We start from the raw sequence: 19,350 nt of genomic DNA, 5'->3' as shown, positions 1-19,350 counted from the left end.
GACCGGATGGCTATAGATGGCGATGATGTGCACCTTAAGGCAGATCAATATTAGAGAAGGTGAATTCAAAAGAGGTAGGAGAGGATGTGGCATTGGAGATTTGTGAGGCATTGAGGTGGGAAGAGAGTAGGTGCCCAACACCTCCACCTCTGACAGTGAGTCGAGGAGAATGAATGAAAGATAGCTTGGAGTCATGTAGGGCTACCAGAGTGGCAGTGTCAGATGGAGGAATGCAGGTTTCAGGGATAGCAAGAAGGTCTAGTTGAGGAGAGCTGGAGTGAAAGTAGTAAGTGATAAATGTAGTTTTGTTGCATACAGACCGAGCATTCTAGATTGATGTTTCACCTCAGCAAGAGAACCTACATGAATTTCGAGAAAGTAACCTATCTGGCTTTTCAACATCCGCCCAAGTCTGTTGTCAGGAAGCGGATCAGAACGCACAAGGTACTGGTGGGTACACTGGGTATTTTAGGGGCTCCACAGACATATAGTGAACAGTCTCTTGGCAGATGCCATATATGCCCCCCTTGTAGGTAATAGCTGCTCAGGCATTGTTGCACTGGGCGAAAGCTTAGGAAGACAACCAGGGAAGGACCTGCCAGGGAAACACCTGCCTTTCTCAGCAATCAAATTGCCAGCAGCCCCAGCAGCAAAGGCACATAGGAGGCGAGAACCAGGAAAAGGACTTCAAACCGCAGCATCCCCAGCGCTGAGCTCACTGAGCCTGGAGGCTCTCAGGACCACACCCGGAGCAGTGCACATGCGCACACACTGACTGCGTGTTCATGCTTGAGCTCCCTCCCTAGACAGATGCACCAGAGGCTTTCTCCAGGTAATACTCACAGTGGGGCCATGACACGCCTGAATCCAGGCCAGACCCACTCTACCAGATGATAAGTGCTGCAGCAATGCCGCTCCTTACCTTAGTGCCTGAGCACTAACTGCATGGAACCATTGTCTGAGGCAGCTGGTGCCGAAGGCATCACGGCTCACTAGCACACTAACCCACATGTAACGATCACATTGATAACATTATTGTGAAAATGATTGAATTAACCTGATACGATATGTTGGATCGTAGTGTTTGTTTTTTTCTGCAGTACCTAATTTGTATATTTCTGACAGACTGCAGACGGCGCTACTACTGCATACAGCAATCCGCTCTGAACCAGGGACAGCCCAGAGCCGCACCTCGCACAACAGAGGCCTCGAAGCACCAAAGCTAAGCGTGTGCATGTTTTGGGGTACTAATTAATATATACGTAATTCTGCACAGCGCAATGCAATGCCACAGATGTTGGGCCCGCAGACTAAAGAGCCAAAGTAGCCAGTGTGCAAAAGCTGTGTGCTAATTATAATAGTAACTGAGTCACCAAAACATAGGGGTATGATTGCATTCTAATAATTTCTTGGGCAACTTAACTCAGTGAAGTAACTGAGTGAAGACATAGGTTACCAAGGGCGAAACAACACTGAGTGTCTACTTTTGGTGTGAATCTGTGTGATTGCATGCTAGCATGTGTATGTATAAAACCAAGCGGCAAGAGTCAAGGAGCATACTTTTCCCTAACTCCCCATACCCATCCACAACCACTCCCTAACCCTCTACCTGGTTACACTCACACCCCCCTTCCTATCCAATCCATGGACACCTATCCCTCTTTTCCCGTGAGGGTCACGGCTTACTACTAGTAGGGTTATTACTAGTGCAGGTGCCAAGACTCTCAAGGGGAAGAAGGAGTTTCTGCTGCCTCTGCGTGAGAACCTGGGACTTGACATGTGGTATGCTCTGATCAGATGCCTCGAGGTGTATGAGGCAGGGATAGAGCAGCTTAGGCCACCTGGAAAAACACAACTACTGATCGCCCTACACAAACCTTTCAAGGCAGTCTCATCAGCCACACGAGCTAGTTAGGTGAAATGGTGTATGCAACATGAAGCAATAGATAGTCTTTTTTGGGCCCATAGTAAGCGGGGCAATGACATCAAAAGCCTTTGGTCTCAGGGCCCATTTAAAAGACATTCGGAAAGCCACAGATTGGTCGAATGAATCGCTTTTCAATGACTTTGACTTGAAGCCGATCAACCCAGCACCCTTGCTAGTGGTGAGTACACTTTAAACAAGCATAATGGCACCCTCCAGTCTGGACATAGAATAAAGATTTTCCTACTAACAGTATAATCCCACCCACGCAACCACTGAGTGTTGAGTGACAGGGAAAGCATTAGTGAGTCCAGGAAGACAGAGCGGCAAGGCGAAGTAGAAAAGACACTGGGATGTAAACTAAGCCACCTTCCACAAAGAAGCAGGAACCAGAAGGTAAGTTTACATGTAAGTTTATTCTCCAGCCCAGCACATTAGGTCCAACTGACACCCGTAGAACCCAGCACTCCAAACCTCCCCCAACACTCCAACACTGCACATTCTATGTCAGTGACATCACTACACCTCATAACAACACATAGCCCATAATCAGGCCCCAGCACAGATGATGACTCATCTCCCTGCTTACCACTGACACAACACTAAACCCATAATCGAGACCCAGCACAGACACAATATTGCAAGAAAAGTTATGACCCACCACTAGAACACAAGGCTTTGATCACAACACTGCTAACCAACCACAAAGATGAAAGAACACCCCAATCGTCACAAAGAAAAACACAGCTCACACCAGCTCAGAAATAACTCCCACTGAGCCAATCTGCTACACCACAAAAATCTAGCCAAGGTTTTAAATGAAAAACAAGAAAACTAAATCCAAACCACAGGCCCTCCCCAAAGCCTGACACCCCACAGCAAAAAAACAGCTGAAGAACAATAACAATGGAAGGAACTCAAACAACCAATCCTTCCCCGGTGGAGAACCCGCACACCACAACCAAAACTAACCCACTCGACTTCTAAGCCCCACACAAACATGTGGCCACCATGTCTGTTTCACACTCCAAAAAATCCAAACCAAAACCCATGAACTCAGAGCCAAAACTCTGATTCTACCACCAAACATCAACATCAACACACTATCCCCATAAATTACTTAGACAGCACCTAGCTACCCTTTAACCACACTTTAGACAGCACTTCACTGCCCCTTAACTGCACCCTAGACAGCACCTCACTGTCCCCTGGTGATATCCTCACTGACCCTAACATCACCGACCGCACCAACCGTACCAACATCCTCAACAGCACCCCACTGTCACCTAAATCACTAGACAGCACCACACTGTCCCTTAAATCCCAAGACAGCACCACACTGCCCCTAACAAAACTGACGGCACCTAACCGTACCCAAAAACCCTAAGCCCACCGGCCACTCAGGATATCACCAGGGAACATGTCCCTATGAACGAACATAAAACATCACAGAACATCACATAAAACCCCAAAGGTAACCAACAACCCCAGAACCAAATGTTCCAAAATAAATTTAACAAAATGAAGAACATGGCGCCAAAGTCCCTGCGCCATGCCCACACCCACACGTCTAATTCAATCCATCCTGTAAATAAAAAAATTGTAAAAAAAAAAACATTACCATTGCCCATGGACCCCACACCCATGAGTCCATAACGCAAACCCAGTAGCAATATCTTAAACGGAAGGCCACCACATAAACACAACAGCAGTTCATAAAGCTAAACAGGCCTTAAACTATTGACCCAGGACCCAACCTACCAAGCTATTCTAACCCCCGAGGCCACAACACTAAACAACAACAGTATTAACACAGGCCTCCCCAAACACCTACCATACTTGGTTCTCTGATAGGTCCTTCATCAGGATGCGCGAACCTCACAGATCTGGATCCAGCGCTCGACACCTTGACAACCTTCTTGCCGGATAGTCGTCACAGCATACCTGCTGCTTCTCCCATTTCCAGGTGCACATGTAGCAGATTACCACATGTAGCAGATTACCAGATTACCTAAACTGCTCCGTACACATATTGTCACCTTGACCACCAACGACTCCAGTTAATAACTCCACAAGTTCAACACAACAGCTCTCGAGACCACCATCCTCATTGGGCCAAAAGATAAAGTTACTCATATCCACAACTCATGCCACGGACTCCACTGTGACTAGGAACGTCCCTGAGTCTTCCAGCAACACTCCACCAGTTTTTATTGTTTCCTGAAATTGCTCCGCACTGGCTCGAAAAGCCAACAGCACCGCACCAACATCTCTGTATACAATGTGTTCCAAGTGAACGCCACTGCTACCTCCGACACTGCGTTCCAGCTGATGATGCTGGAACGCCAGGCCTCGACCAACCGACGTTGACCCTCCGCCAACTGACGTCATCACAATGGACGAAGCAACATCTCCTTCAGGCACACCATCTCCGGCGTCCCCCTTGTCGCCATTCTGCTTCTGCTGCACCGCCCAGGACAATAGCCAGCCCAGCCTGCTCAGATCCTTCCAGGAACAGGCCCGCTCCATGCCAGAGCCCTCACAGCCCTACGCACCGACCGTGTGCAGGACCCGCCACATAACAAGACCGCAGCCTGCACCTCACCAGCCGTCTCCACCAGTGTACCACTCCTCCCGCGACGTGCACTCCAACAAGCACGCACAGCACAACTTTGCGGCTTGGATTGTGTCTCCTCCAAACACCACTGGGCCCCCTTATTCGGCCGCCCCGCTGCTTCTGCAACCGCCCGGCTTGCAGGGTAATAACGACCACAACCTCTGGCCGCCTTGACACTGGACCTTCAGGATCCCCGACTTGGATCCTGACTTGGACCTCCACTGCACCTGCTCCGCCCGATAGCAGGCTTCCCAAAACCACCACCTGTGGCTTTATGGAAACTGGAAATCCTGGATGGAAGTCACCAAAGGAAGGCAGTACTTCTCACTTACTGCCCCTTCCCAGCAGCAAATAATCCCATCCTCGTCGCCAGTGATGTAAACTAAGCCACCTTCCACACAGAAGCAGGAACCAGAAGGCAAGTTTACATGTAAGTTTATTGACCAGTTGTAAAGTAGAGAAAGCACTGGGACATCCATCCAACCGAGCACATTAGGTCCAACTCACACCCGTAGAACCCAGGACTCCAAACCTCCACCAACACTCCAACACTGCACATTCTATGCCAGTGACATCACTACACCTCATAACAACACATAGCCCATAATCAGGCCCCAGCACAGATTATGATACACTGCGGTTAAGACATCAATTGCCCACCCAAAACTCACAAAAGTTTTATTGTGTGTTCCTTCCCTTGCAGTTGCAGAAGTCAAATCATCTGGTTTGTGAGGGAACGGGCCAGTCTTTTGGTCATAGAAGCGTTCAAGAGCAAGTTATTAAGTTGTTCACGTTTCAGTTACACAGCAGCGGAAAAAAGATGGGGAAGAACTAGTTATGTAGACTTGTATTGGTGCAGGAGATCATGTGGGGCGGACATCAGGGCATTCAAGTTGAAACTACAAATAATGTTCTTTTTCTGATTTTCATAGTTTTTTGGTTGTTATTCAGTTAAATATACATACAACGTAGCCTCTGAGTTTCTAAAACAATCATGACTTTCCATTACATTAGTATGTAAAATCTGTATTACACAGCATTATTTGTTTGTGATATGATAGATTATTTATAACGCACTTAGTACCCAGAGGTTTCGAAGCACAGACCCATGGATCGAACCTGTGTTGTTCTGTTTCGTCTTGTTTCCAAGGCGAGCACGTTGCCCCTGAGCTATGCTGACAAGAATGAGCTACCAGATGAGATCTTCTCTGCTCAGGCTGATGGTAAAATGCAGACGCACTTGTCTGTCAAGTTGGGACCTGGTAGACCGGACAGGGCTGTTGGGGTGATTGGTGGTCGCGACAATTCACCTTTGCAGTCCATCTTCTAATTCCATCCAGGGGTCAAAGTGTACAAAAGAAATAGTGAAATGATGGTGCCCTCTTTCCACACACCCCACTGCCCAGTTACCTCAATCCCTACTCTTTCTCCCCAAAACAAATTCCATCCAGGGTCCTGCCTCTCCTCCCCTCCGCCAACCAACACTGTGTTTTACAACAGTACTTTATAGACTGAAAGAAACAAGGGGAAAGAAAATTAATCTTAACCGAGCACCATTTCTTTCAGCCATTGTCCCCCAGAGCATGCAGCCCTATGCAACCCTGACCTTTCTAATTACCGACCATTCTCACCGCTCAAAGGACATCCCAAAAACAGACACCCCAAACTCCTCCAATAATATGTACAGAGCTGTGTTTGCAGCAGTTTAAAGGCGATCTTGCTTAAATGCAGAGCGCAAACTCTGATCTCTGGGTTAAGTGCTATGTGGCGGCCCAGGAATCGGCTTTGTAGGCCAAGCATTATGCAACAGAAATAAACACAAGCAAACCTGTATCTGCAAGATATGATACTGGTGCAATTATGGGAGAACGTGGGTTTGAATCCCTATGGCGGCAGCAAGAAACATCAGTGACCTTCTGCTACTGTCCAGTAATAGTGTTAGGGCACATGAAAGTGAAGGAGTGTTGTCGGATTTTTCAAAAAAGTTGGGGAATGATGTAGCGTTTAGTTACTGTCCAAATCGACCTCTTATCTCAGAACACTTTGCAACTTGTGGGGACGTCACGTGATCGTGGGAGCGCGATCTCGCAAGATCTCGATGCAACGAGATCTCGCGAGCCCGCCTCCTCGAGAGAACGTTGTAGAACGTTTGTGAGAGTTGGCGGAGCGCCAGACCAGGAGGTCTACAGACAGAGCTGCACCTGATAAGGAGACACCATCATTGAGGCCCAGAGAGGCACACACAGTCCAGCTTCCAGTGCATCAGTCCAATGCAACAGGAGGCCACCTGGGGGCCCTGGAAACTTGCAGCGTGCCATCCACGTGCACACCCTGCCTCCAGTGAAGTAACTGGGAGGCCCAGACTGGAACTGTGAGTAACTCCCCTGCCTTGCTCAAGGACAATTTATGCACACCAATTCAGCCTTGTTAATAAAGACAGTTATAACCCATCTAAGCGTCCTGTCGTCCTTAGAGGCCACTACACAACTCCATGTGAAATCAGCTTCAATGTGCTGTTCTGTCTGGGTTCATTGCTTCTTGTTTTCAGCCTGTAAACGATGAAGAATGAACCCAGACAGAGCAGCAGAATGTTCGGCTAATTCCCATTCCTGTTCTGGATAAGTGCTATGCTAATCCTGCACTTGCCCTGTCATCTAAATGACACCAAGAATGTACGTCCATGCAGTTGCGTCCCATCAGTGTGTCCCTGAGAGAGCTGTCACAAGGGGGGGGGAGGAAGGGACAAACTGACCCAGTCCTTGCTCTCAACAGGGGCCTCGATAGGGGCCCTTTTGTCGTCCCCTTACCGGCAGAGTTTTACTGGTAAGTGCAAAGCCCCAGTAGCAAATGTTTAACTTAGTCCAGCTGCTTCCAGATGGCCTCACCCATGCAAGAGCTTTTGCATCTCCTACTCATGATGCAGATGGTGCAGTGCAAAATATAGCAAGGGACCCTCACCAAATGTTTTGCCCCGGAATCACCAAACCCGATGAAAGCCCTTGTCCCTCATGCAGTTAACCCGCAGCACACGTACCCATCGAAATTGGGGCCAACTGATGATGTTAGTGAAGCAGATGGGGCAATTCAGAAACATAAATCTCCTAGGCTGTATGGTTTCGCAGTTGATTTCTAGAAGACATTTAGTATTTTACTATTGCCAATGCTAGGAAAGGTGCTTGTGGGGTGTGTGTGTGTGCAATAAGGGGTTGTTGCAACCCCTCTGCGCTCTCTGATGATAACCTTGAATCCGAAACCCAGGAAAGACCACACACAATGCCAAAATGATGACCAAACGTCATTGCGTAATGTTGATGTGAAAATATTGACCAATGTCTTTGGCAGAATGTTGAGTGGAAATGGTGCCGCATAGTTGTGTGGAATGATGCCTCTGCTGGTACATAGAAACCAGGCCGGCTTCATACCCAGAGGGAATAGTTATGACAGGATAAAGCAGATAATTGCTGTGATCCACCTATCCAGACGATTCCCCATTCCCTTTGCTGAGAGCGGTGTGGCAGCAGACAAAACATGGGATCAGGTAAATTTCCAGTTTTTGGACGCAGTGCTGAAGAAAATGGGGTTTGGGAACCATTTCATGTGTGCCTTTAGAACCTTCTTTAGTGTTAGGACACTTACCTGGCCTTCTCGTCGCATCCGTCCCCGGACGTGGCAGTTGTACCCATATTACCGGCTTGGGAAGCGTGGCTGTAGGCAGCGGGCCGGCGCTCGACACCTTTGCTTGCATGCGCGAACCTCGCGGGTAACCAGGAACGGGCAGACAAGCTTGTGTTCCAAGCCTCGTTCTGGTGCCTGCTCGGCCACTACGCATGCACAGCCCCGCTAGCGTTCCAAGCCTCGCTTTCGTGCCGGACGCTGTAAATAGCGTCCGGCCCTCTACAGATCGCGTCTTAACGCGGTTTGTTCCCCACTTACCGTCGCTTGGTGCCCTTGCATCAGGTTCCTGCTCCTTGGCTCCTGCTTCCTTGTCCGGTTCTCTGGCCTCTCGGGCTGCCTTAGCTTCTGTTGGGTCCCTTCCTTCTGGTTCCTGCCTCCCAGTTTCCACTCTCCTCCTGGGTTCAATTCTATTGGGATTAGTTTCCCTTGGCTCTGTGGCCCTTAGGAGGTTGTGGGTTCCCCCTCCTGGCTTTCTCCCCTCTCCTTGGGCCTTCCTGTTCCCTGGGTTCCACTCCCTTCCTGATCTCCTTGTTTGCCTGGATCTTCCTTGTCTGTTTGGCTCTGGGTGCCAGCCCTCCTGATTATCAACTGCCTTGGAGGATCGTGCCTGGACATCTTTGAAGACCTTCTCAATCCTCCAGTTGTGAACCTCTACCGGACCATACCAGCTCAACACCTCATCACCTCCCTGTCAGTGCTTGCACTGTCCCGACGTCACTTTAATCCGCAGGGAGGTGAGCCAGTGGCGTTGGGAGGTGATTCCAATCCATCCCTGTTCCATTAGGGTTGGGTCGGGGTCGCTTCCTAGCGTTACAATTTCTGCATTCTATTTGAGTCTGGCGTCACCGGCGAGACCAGCAACTGAAACTTCAGGTACGCAGCGCTCCAGAGACGCACAGCTTAACAGAGACACCTAACAACCAGTTCCGATTCTGAAATGGAAGATTCTGAGGAATTGAGGAATGAGATCGAGATGACAGTATTGCATCAGGAGAATTTGGCCTTACGTCAGCTGGTAGCTCAAGGGGCTACCCCCAGTACCTCTGCAGAGTCTGTGATGGCTCAGACCACCCCAATAAAATTTGACGGAGATCCTAGACGGGTGGCAGAATTTTGCAATCATTGTAGAATACATTTTTTGTGCCGCCCTACGCATTTCAACCAGGATAAGGCTAAGATAGGGTACATTTTGGGAAATCTAACCGGAAACGCATTGGCCTGGGCCACTCCTTTGGTAGCTGCCAAGAGTCCAGTTCTGGAAGACTTTGTGGCCTTTGAGAAGGCTTTTCTGGAAGTGTTCCAGTCTCCCAACCTCACCGCTGCTGCGCAAGATCAGCTCATGGACCTGACCCGTCAGCTGGCCACCGATTCACAATGGCCTGAGATTACTCAAAAAACCCTTTTTCGTAGGGGGTTGAGAGACGAATATAAGGATGAACTTCTCCATATTCCAGAACCTGAAACCCTGCAAGCATTGCAAGAACAAGTGATGCGGATCGATCACAGGTTGTCTGAGCGAAGGGGTGAGAGGCGCCGTTTGGAAAGGTCAATTCCAAGATTCATTCCAGTGCCAGCCAAAACATCTACCTCGTCTGATCCAACTCCTGAACCAATGCAACTGGGAGCGGTCAGAGGTCCCCTATCTGATGCCGAGAAGAAACGTAGACGTGACCTACGGTTGTGCCTGTATTGCGGGGCCTCCGGCCATTATCTCAGTACTTGTCCATTAAGACCACTTCGGAAGTCGGAAAACTGAATGGCCTATCGTTTAGGGGAAAGGCGACGATGGGCCTCTCTTCTTCTACAGTCCTTCCGGATTCGGTACAGGTCCGACAACCCATGCAACCAGTCGTGCTTATGGTCTTAACACTCAAGGTCTCTTGGTCAGGAAAAGAACCCATAAAGTTGCTGGGATTATTGGATTGTGGAGCCTCTGGAAATTATATGGACGCTGATTTTGCCATCAGGAATGGTATTGCCTTGATTGAAAAGAATTGTGCTTCAGTGGTGGAAGTTATTGACGGTACCCCGTTGTCTTCGGGTCCGGTCCATCAACATTCCGAGACACTGAGTTTGTGGATTGAAGAACATCACAAACAGATCTCTCTAGATGTCATCAAGACTCCCTCTTATCCGATCATTTTGGGATTGCCTTGGTTGTTACATCATAACCCCAACATCAACTGGCAGACTCGGACCTTGGTTTTCAGCTCTGATCGTTGTGTGCAGGACTGTTGCCATATCAGTTCTTCTTCAACGCAATCTTCGATCGCCACCCAGACTGAAGGGGTTGGTGTGCCACGCTTACTCTCTGTTTCTTCAGTTCCCTCTGAATATGCTGAATTTCATGAGGTTTTCTCTGAACCTAAGGACATTCCCTTACCTCCTCACAGATCTTTTGATTGTGCCATCGACCTGTTGCCCGACGCTGTGATTCCACATGGCAAGGTGTACTCCCTGACCGCTCAAGAAAAGGAGGTTTTGCAGGAGTATCTTGATGAATGTCTTCAGAAAGGGTATGTTGCTCCTTCTAATTCACCGGCAGGATTCCCACTGTTTTTTGTAAGGAAGAAGGAGGGTACCCTGCGCCCGTGTGTTGATTATCGCCAACTAAACGACATCACTCGAAAGGATAGATACCCACTTCCCTTGATTCGATCCATTTTGGAATCTTTACGTGAGTCAAGAATATTTTCCAAGTTTGATCTCCGTGGAGCCTACCATTTGGTACGGATAAAGGCCGGAGATGAATGGAAGACGGCCTTCAAGACTCCAAGCGGGCACTATGAATACAGAGTTATGCCTTTTGGGCTATGTAATGCCCCAGCTGTCTTTCAGCGTCTAATGGATCATATATTTTCTGATTTAATCGGGACCTCAGTCTGGGTTTATTTGGATGACATATTGGTGTTTTCAAGAAATCTCGAAGAGCACATAGTACATGTAAAAGAGGTACTTCGGCGGCTACATGTGAATAACCTTTACGCTAAGCTTGAGAAATGTCTTTTTCACCAAGACCATATTGAATTTCTTGGGTATGTAATCAGTGCGTCGGGTATACACATGGATCCAGCCAAGGTTCGTGCAATCCTAGAATGGAAGGTTCCCAGCGACAGAAATTCTCTTCAACGCTTTCTTGGATTCATTAATTTCTACCGGAGATTCATTCCATCCTTTTCGCAACTAACTGCACCCTTAACCTGTTTGACCAGCAGTAAGAGAATCTTTGTTTGGGGACATGATGCTGCCGCCTCTTTTGAGCAATTAAAGAAGGCCTTTAGTTCCGCGCCTATCTTACATCATCCCCAAGATGACCAGCCGTTTATCGTGGAAGCCGACTCTTCGGATTTTGCTGTGGGAGCCGTTCTACTTCAGATGGATCCGAGCATTGGAATGGAGTTTCCTGTAGCCTACTACTCCAGAAAACTTACGGCTAGTGAACGGAACTATCCCATTATCGAAAAGGAACTACTGGCCTTCAAGACCGCCTTTGAAGAATGGCGCCATCATCTTCTTGGAGGACGCTTTCCGGTGGAGGTACGCACTGACCATCGAAACTTGCAATTTCTACGCTCTCTGCAGTGTCGGACCTCCCGCCAAGCTTGATGGGCCTTTTTTTTTCACAGTATGATTTCCATGTCACCTATGTACCCAGTAGCAGTAATGTGAAGGCGGATGCTCTTTCCCGTTCTTTGGCTGCTGATGTGCAACATGAAGGACGAGACCAGCCTGTGATTGCTCCCAAGCATTTTCTACTGGCTTTACCATCGTTCTTGCATAGGGTGGTACAAGCTACCTTGTCTGATTCTTCTCGGGATACGTTGATGAGACGTTGCCAGTTGAGGGAGAAGGACGGATTGCTTTTTTTTCAGAATAGGTTGTACCTTCCCAGGGATGAGCTTCGCAAAACAATCCTACAAAGCTTTCACGATTCCAAGATAGGGGGTCACCGTGGTATTCGGTCTACGCAAGAACTCATTTCTCAACATTTTTGGTGGCCTAAATGGACTTTGCAAGTCAGACGTTATGTGGAATGCTGTCCCATCTGTGCCCAGGTCAAGGTTCCACGCATGAAGTCTGTAGGTCTTTTACATCCCATGGAAACACCGCCTTTTCCTTGGCATACAATCGCCACTGATTTCATTGTCGACCTTCCGCCCTCCGAAGGTCATACCTGTATCATGGTTATCGTCGACTGTTTCACCAAGATGGCCCACTTCATTCCCTTCCCAGGAATTCCCACGTCTGCTCTAGTAGCACGTGCCTTTTTGCACAATGTATATCGCCTGCATGGATTACCTGTCAAGATAATATCTGACCGTGGTTCTCAGTTCATCTCTTCCTTTTGGGGTCAATTGTGCCAGCATTTAGGCATCCATAGGGCACTCAGTTCTGGCTATCATCCACAAACCAACGGACAGACAGAAAGGACAAACCAAACGTTAGAGCAGTACCTCCGTTGTTTTGCCAATGCCTCCCAAACAAATTGGATGTCGCATCTCGATTTGGCCGAAGTTGCGTATAACAATTCAGTTCATTCTGCAACCAGACTAAGTCCCTTTTTCTGTACCTTTGGCTTTCATCCCAGATTGCTTCCTTTTACGCCAGTACAATCAAGTAATGTTCCATCGGCGGATCGCCTTGTCACCGATATCCAGAATCTGCAGCGTCGAGCAGCTGGTACCCTGGCCAAGGCACGTGAGACCATGAAGAGACAGGCCGATAAACATCGGAGCCCTGAGCCACCATTCCGGGTGGGAGATCTTGTGTGGTTATCTTCCAGATATTTGCCTGCACGAAACGTACCCTTGAAATTAGCTCCCAAGTTTTTAGGCCCCTTTCCGATTGTCAAGAGGGTATCTTCAGTAGCTTTTGAACTTAGGTTGCCAGAATCCTGGAGGGTCCACCCTGTTTTTCATGTGTCTCTTTTAAAGGCTTATCATTCGGATCCCTTCCATCGTGCCTGCCCCCGACCCGCTGCTATTGGCGTGGAAGGTTTCCCTGAATTTGAGGTGCAGGAGATATGTGATTCCCGTCTCTTTAGGGGTAAATTGCAGTATTTGATTGACTGGAAGGGCTATCCTGCGTGTGATCGCACTTGGGAACCTGTTGAGAGCGTTCATGCCCCTCGTTTGGTTAGGGAATTTTATGCCCGTTTTCCTTGGAAGCCGGGTTCTTCCGGTCTTTCCGGAGGGGGGTATGGTGTTAGGACACTTACCTGGCCTTCTCGTCGCATCCGTCCCCGGACGTGGCAGTTGTACCCATATTACCGGCTTGGGAAGCGTGGCTGTAGGCAGCGGGCTGGCGCTCGACACCTTCGCTTGCATGCGCGAACCTCGCGGGTAACCAGGAACGGGCAGACAAGCTTGTGTTCCAAGCCTCGTTCTGGTGCCCGCTCGGCCACTACGCATGCGCAGCCCCGCTAGCGTTCCAAGCCTCGCTTTCGTGCCGGACGCTGTAAATAGCATCCGGCCCTCTACAGATCGCATATTAACGCGGTTTGTTCCCCACTTACTGTCGCTTGGTGCCCTTGCATCAGGTTCCTGCTCCTTGGCTCCTGCTTCCTTGTCCGGTTCTCTGGCCTCTCGGGCTGCCTTAGCTTCTGTTGGGTCCCTTCCTTGTGGTTCCTGCCTTCCAGTTTCCACTCTCCTCCTGAGTTCATTTCTATTGGGATTAGTTTCCCTTGGATCTGTGGCCCTTAGGAGGTTGTGGGTTCCCCCTCCTGGCTTTCTCCCCTCTCCTTGGGCCTTCCTGTTCCCTGGGTTCCACTCCCTTCCTGATCTCCTTGTTTGCCTGGATCTTCCTTGTCTGTTTGGCTCTGGGTGCCAGCCCTCCTGATTATCAACTGCCTTGGAGGATCGTGCCTGGAAATCTTTGAAGACCTTCTCAATCCTCCAGTTGTGAACCTCTACCGGACCATACCAGCTCAACACCTCATCACCTCCCTGTCAGTGCTTGCACTGTCCCGACGTCACTTTAATCCGCAGGGAGGTGAGCCAGTGGCATTGGGAGGTGATTCCAATCCATCCCTGTTCCATTAGGGTTGGGTCGGGGTCGCTTCCTAGCGTTACAATTTCTGCATTCTATTTGACGGTCTACCAGTCTGGCGTCACCGGCGAGACCAGCAACTGAAACTTCAGGTACGCAGTGCTCCAGAGACGCACAGCTTAACATTTAGTGGTGTAAGGGCTGAGGTATTTGATAAAAAAGGAATGTTCCCAGACCCCTTCCCAGACTGATGCGGTACATGCCAAGGATTTCTACTGACCCGACTTCTATTTGTTCTGTTCACGGAACTCCTGTAGTGCGCAGCTGTGTGTTGCTGAAATCAGAGGGATAGGGTTAGGGAACTGTCTGCCCGCTGACATTTTGTATGCAGATCATCCGTTGTACTAATGCCCGAATCTGAATCCTTGACTTCACCCCTGTTTGATGTCCTAGGAGACTTTTGGGAGCTCTCCAGTAAGAAGTTAAACATAACTAAGACTGAGATAGTCAAAGGATCTTCTTTGAGGACCACCAATTCTTCTGGTCTAAAGAAGGGCTCAGGTACTTGGGGGCCGACATCATGAGTGATGTGAGCTAATTTCTATGCAGGAACCTACAATTGAAACTACGTGAGATAGCGGCTGGCGGTGTGAGATGGGGAAAACCTACTTTGTTGTTGTGGGGTTAAACTTGGGGGTGATCTAAATCAAACTGATCAAAGCACACCAAAAAAGGAAGGGGGTTCACGTGAATGAAACCATAGAACAGATCAATGGAATAAACTGCTCACTGTAAAGGAGCTAAATGTGGGGATAGATCAGGTCAAGGAGCATAAAAAGTTATTCAATCAATCTTTAATAAACACATATTCAATTACCTTACACATGATAAAAACAGCATAAAAACATATAATCAATGCTGAACATATCCGATTAAAGTGCATATTAGTTTAGTGGCCATCCTACACATAGCATCAGAGGACAGCTTGAATCTCAAATTAGTGCCCAATCTGTATTCCAAAAAGTTTTTCTATAACCAAAATTAAGGCAGGAAAAAGAGAAGGAAAATTAGAAAGGTATACAAAAGTTTTTTTTAGAAAAAAAGAAAAAGAAATATGGAGAGCACCAACCTACGCAGAACAAGGCAATCAATATTTTCTGCGGGGTAAAAGAGGTTGTCCCCTAGTCAAACCAATCAATTGTTATTGTAAACAGACAAGTAGGATTGCACCAATACATACTAAAGCAGAAGCAATTCTTGTCTCCAATCTGACCATACTCCTTGACCTGATCTATCCCCACATTTAGCTCCTTTACAGTGAGTAGTTTATTCCATTGTTCTGTTCTATGGTTTCATTCACGTGAACCCCTTTCCTTTTTTGGTGTGCTTTGCTCTGTTTTTTCCCCTGGGTTCATGTTGTTGGGGACGCCTATTCTGAATTACTAAATCAAACTGATGCCAAAGATTTTATGTGTACTCAATATACACCCCATCTACCTCTCCTTGAAAGACCTGAACGATATTTGTAAAGTGTTCTGCATCTTTTGGATGGGAGGGAAGGTAGGAGGACAAAGATCCAAATTATTGGTTTATAAATTCCTGTTGCTAATGGGGACTTTGAATTCCCGATTCTGAACTGCTGCCTCGCCTACACCCTACGTTCCCTGATATAGGGTTTTACAGACACAGGTGGCTCAAATCCAACGTCAGCTAATTTGGAGAGGCAGTTGGTACACTCACCCACATGAGCTGTTTACTTCCGTTGGAGTTATCCTTGCCTCGCTGTCAAGCCCCGATGGATGTTAACCAATTTTTTTAATTTTTGGATGACGTATCATATGTTGGGATTGGAGAAGTACATCCTCTCCACATAATCCTCATTACGGATAAATCATGCAGTTAAGATTGGAAGGAAAAAAATTAAACTGGGAGATGTGACAGCAGGCTGGCATCTGGCTCTGCACGACTAGAACACAGAATGGTTATTTGGTGGACTTTCACTATCTTAAATACAAGCTGAGAAACCAAGAATGTAGATGCCTTGATGTCCATGCTGATTGGCTCAACGATCCGTCGGTAAACATAGACGCACAATTGTAATCACCATCGGTCCTTCTTTTGCTCTCTTTATGTTTTCCGACTATTTGATCAACCATCTACAGGATATCAACCCCAGTGTACGATGAGCTAATTGCACACCAAGACTAAGCGGGATGCCCTCTTGACCAGCCCACAGACACACCAGCAATGGTTGAAGATATGTGCCAAGCCATTCAAGACCGAGCTTGATCTGGACCTTCAATAGGCTCCCAATATTCTGCGAGGAAGTGATGCAATGCATTGACCTGTTGATATGTTCCCATATTCTGGCTTGCCCTACGCTGCATATTCTGGAACTAAACCCTCAATCTTTGAAGATGTCGTTATCAGCTCTCATATTTTTGCACAGGGCATTAATGAAAGCCAAGAATCACTGTATCCGCTAGTGTTTTTATCCTTGTGTGTCCTTGGTGAGTTTTGCTTCATGTTAAGTGGGGGCTGGATGCAGTTAAACTACAAGGTCTAGATGGTGTTGTACTTTTGAAATTGTAAGAGTTGGGGCATATCTCTCTCCAACCCTCTGCTGCTGATTGTGTTTTTGAACGGAATGCATTGTTTAGAAAAACAAAAGCCATAAATACCCTTTAATGCCTCGTATGTCAGGTATATTCACTATAGGTGATGTGCAGTGTTGCCAAGCACTCAGGATTTAAGGAGTGCTGCCCCCACCGTTGTGGGGGCGGAGCTATGATACGGGGTTTATGGGTAAGGCGCGCTGAGCGCCAGTTAGAGTTAAATTGAGAGAAATAAAGAAGCAGCCTGCAGATCTCCGTGTGTGCGCGTCCTAGCTGCTGCTAATCATATTGCCTCAAATACCAGGGGCTTGAAAGTTAATTCCGCTTATGCATGGTTTAGTCATTGTAAGTAATGAACAGCCTCTCATGTACATTTGATTTCGTCATCATATGCCAAATGCAGCTTTAGATGACCCGGACATTTTAAATGTATTTTATATTTTAAAGCATTCACACAGCCCGACGGCATCGAGGCGCTGTAACAGGAAATGTTTTTATTTTTTAGTTGCGTAATGCGCAAACCCGGGGATCGAACCTGTGTGGCTTTGTGTCGTCTTGCTTCCAAGGCACGCACGTTGCACGTTGCCCCTGAGCTATCCTGCGTAACAGTTCATGTCAGCTCAGATTGTAAATTCAAGTGTCATGTGTTTCAAGTGAGCCGTGCAGAGCTCATGGGAAACACTGAAGATTAGTTGTGGCCGTGGGGGAGTTGGTAGTCGGACTAGGGGACACCTCGAACACAAAAGGAGGAGAGCTTTGTATAAATAGAAATTACTGCATGACCGGTTTTGTCAAACGTCAGAACTATTTTCTTGGGTAGAAACCATTTTGTGCATGCCTACGAATAATAAATAGATACATGTAGGCTTTTAAAATGACTGGGTCTGAGGACTTAAAACATGTTTCCGTAATAATTGTTCTGATGAAGCACACACTACCACTTCTTGAATGTGTATACACTTTACAAAGCGGGAAACAGAACCGAGTCACGGTGCAAGGAAGTGTTTTGTTGCCGGACGCTACAATTCTGTTAAATAAAGAAGGGGAAATTAGAACCGAAGTATGCAGGTACCACAATTGCATCATGGGTAGTTGTCTACCTTCTCCCACAACAACTTTGTTCTTATTTAATTGACCTTAGCAAGGGGAAAGGCCGAGTCGACCCGCCACGATTAGGACAGGCTGCCCACTGAGTTGCAGGTCCATTCGAGTTTAAGCTACCTAACCAGCAATTCTCAAGTCATTACATGAAACTGAGCAGCAGATGTCATTTCATAGACTTGCAACTCAGCTATAAAACACCTAAACGTCAAAGGGTTACCACTCCCATGAAGAAAATGAACTGCAGAATTTTGATAATGAGATTTTACTGCAGGTGCCAGGACACGTCTGTTTAATATCGGTTTTCAGTGGAATTGTGGACAGATTTGCAGCAGTCTCTGACATTTGACGTTCTGAGCGATGGAATTCCGTGACAAATCAACAATTTATTTCTTTGGACGTTTAACCTTAGATTAGCCCTTGTCTTGTATATCATCACTGTTAAAATCACTGTTTCCAAACTAAATAAATGTGTCTTTACTTTTGTGTTGTGCATTTTTAAAGAATTATTTTTATTAGAATCCCAAGCTGGCGTTGCCTGCCTCTCTGAAGGAACATTTATGTTGGGTCATGAAACCCTGATGGGACCTGTAAGGCCAGTCGCTACATGTAGCACCATTTTTCGGAGTGTGTTGCATTTGTAGTATATTCTTGAATTTAAGCAACATATGCACAATTAATTCCATCATACGGATAAGTAAGTCAGTTAAGGGCTAAACCTCAAGTAAATAAATGGAACAACTAAGAGTAATGGTACACAGTGCTTTCACTAAGGGCTTAATGAAGCAGGGCACATGCATGGCATAGACATTTTTAAGCAATCAAAAGGTACCAGACAAACATTTGCCTTTAACAAGTGCAAACAATTTGTTCACTCCATCAACAGTTTCAGGGTGTAGACTTACGCTAACGCATTTACAAATTAATGGTCGTCATAACTTCTCATTTAAGCAGATAATAAGCAACATGCAAAAACACATGCAGAGATCACCCATGCAAAAATGCAGAGGTCAATAGAAAGAATTCTGCTAGATTAGATAAAGTTCTTAAGCGTTATCAAGATGAGATCAACGTAAGAAACAGACACAGATAGGGGAGGATAGCTCAGGGGCAACACACTCACCTTGGAAACAAGACGATGCAGAGCAACACAGCTTCGATCCCAGGCCCGCACTTTGAAACCTCTGGGTATAAAGTGAGTTTTAAATAACCAATTACAATTACAACCCAACAATTTCTCTGGTTATCTCTGATCCCGATAGTGATAAAAGTGGTGATGCAAATCAGAGCACAAATGATGGCACAGGGCACACAATGATCTTCCAAAACGATTTTCTAGCAGAGATCAAGTGGTAGAGAAGAGTCAACAGAGTAACAATAACAAAATGTGTTACTTTCAAGGAAGCTATCCAACAAGATATCAAAACAGC

General features: G+C 47.1%; 1 protein-coding gene across 1 annotated transcript in view; it reads right to left on the bottom strand.

Annotated features, from left to right (window-relative positions):
- LOC138497284 (uncharacterized) overlaps nucleotides 1-19,350 on the bottom strand; it is a 901,742-nt gene that overhangs the window by 244,596 nt on the left and 637,796 nt on the right. The window lies entirely within an intron of this gene.

This window comes from Ambystoma mexicanum, chromosome 5q (assembly GCF_040938575.1).
Source record: "Ambystoma mexicanum isolate Mex_15411 chromosome 5q, UKY_AmexF1_1, whole genome shotgun sequence".
Taxonomy (NCBI): Eukaryota; Metazoa; Chordata; class Amphibia; order Caudata; family Ambystomatidae; genus Ambystoma; species Ambystoma mexicanum.
The sequence above is the reverse complement of the archived record's forward strand: the minus strand, read 5'-3'. Positions and strand labels throughout refer to the sequence as shown.